Genomic DNA, 1,181 nt, shown 5'->3' with positions numbered 1-1,181 from the left:
CCTAGGGAAGCAATGTTGACCTCGGTTTGATAAAAAAAAAAAAAAATAATGAAAAAAACTGGCCACAGAATGTCGGAACGAATACCGCGAGAAATTCTAACCGATACTTTGGCGACTGGTAATTCACTGCCTGCCAAGATTATTAAAAGAAATTCATATTTATAAGATTACTAAAAGAAATTCATATTTATAAGAAGAAAAAGAAAGTAAATTTCACAATAGTAACAACAACAAATATTCTAATCAATTATAATCTGTGCATCATGATGAATACATACACACTGTTAGAAGGCATCATTTAGCATGCTGTACAGAAGACAATTTTAATTCAATACCAGTTTTATTCACCGTTGCCTATGAATATCAACGACCGAATTTCGATTAAGTTGACAAGAAAGGTTAAACGGCGTCTTTCGTTCAAGTGAGTCACTGCCGTAAAGTTGTTCGTCTCACTGCGATATATTTTATGTTTTTAACACAGCAAGTCTAAGAAGAGATTTTATGTCAGACAATTCCGCAGTATCATGCATTCTAACAATGTTTATATATTTCGTATGATACACAGATGGCGATGATAATTTAATGCGCTTTCAAATACGTATATCAAGTTTATACTAGTGAATATTTTCTAAAACGGGTGCTACCTAATTTCTTTATTTATAAGTCCGGTTTCTCTCTGACTCTCTTTCTCTCTCGCTCTCTCACCCTCTTTCTTTCTTAGTACCTTATTCCATTTTCTCGCTCCTTTGATGTCTCTTGGAAGTCCTTCAAGATGAATTACTTTCTAAGTAGGGCTGACATTTTTCCTTTTGTGTCAACTTCTTGTAGATTAGTCCCTCAAGAACACTCATACATACATAATTAAGAAGGTTTCTATATATTTGTGGAAGTGTGTTTATAACTGCGTTTATTTAAATGTATCACACACATACACCCCCTTTCTCTTTTTCCCTAGAGAGAAAGAGAGAGAGGGGGGGTCGACATATATGCATGCATTACAGAGTGAGCGAGTATTGGATACAGATTTTCTCTTATCCTCACAAAATGCTTTGAAGCTTTCAATATACTGAGATTAGGGGTAAAGGAAATTACACACATACCCACACAACAGAATGAAGTGCATGAGTGTGTGCAAATATGCATGTATACATACATACATACATACATACATACATATATAT

The 1,181-nt window shown here is 34.3% G+C and overlaps 1 protein-coding gene across 1 annotated transcript in view; it reads left to right on the top strand.

Annotated features, from left to right (window-relative positions):
• LOC106868936 (paired box protein Pax-5) overlaps positions 1–1,181 on the top strand; it is a 261,351-nt gene that overhangs the window by 179,963 nt on the left and 80,207 nt on the right. The window lies entirely within an intron of this gene.

The sequence above is a fragment of the Octopus bimaculoides genome, chromosome 6 (assembly GCF_001194135.2).
Source record: "Octopus bimaculoides isolate UCB-OBI-ISO-001 chromosome 6, ASM119413v2, whole genome shotgun sequence".
In the NCBI taxonomy this organism is placed as follows: Eukaryota; Metazoa; Mollusca; class Cephalopoda; order Octopoda; family Octopodidae; genus Octopus; species Octopus bimaculoides.
The sequence above is the reverse complement of the archived record's forward strand: the minus strand, read 5'-3'. Positions and strand labels throughout refer to the sequence as shown.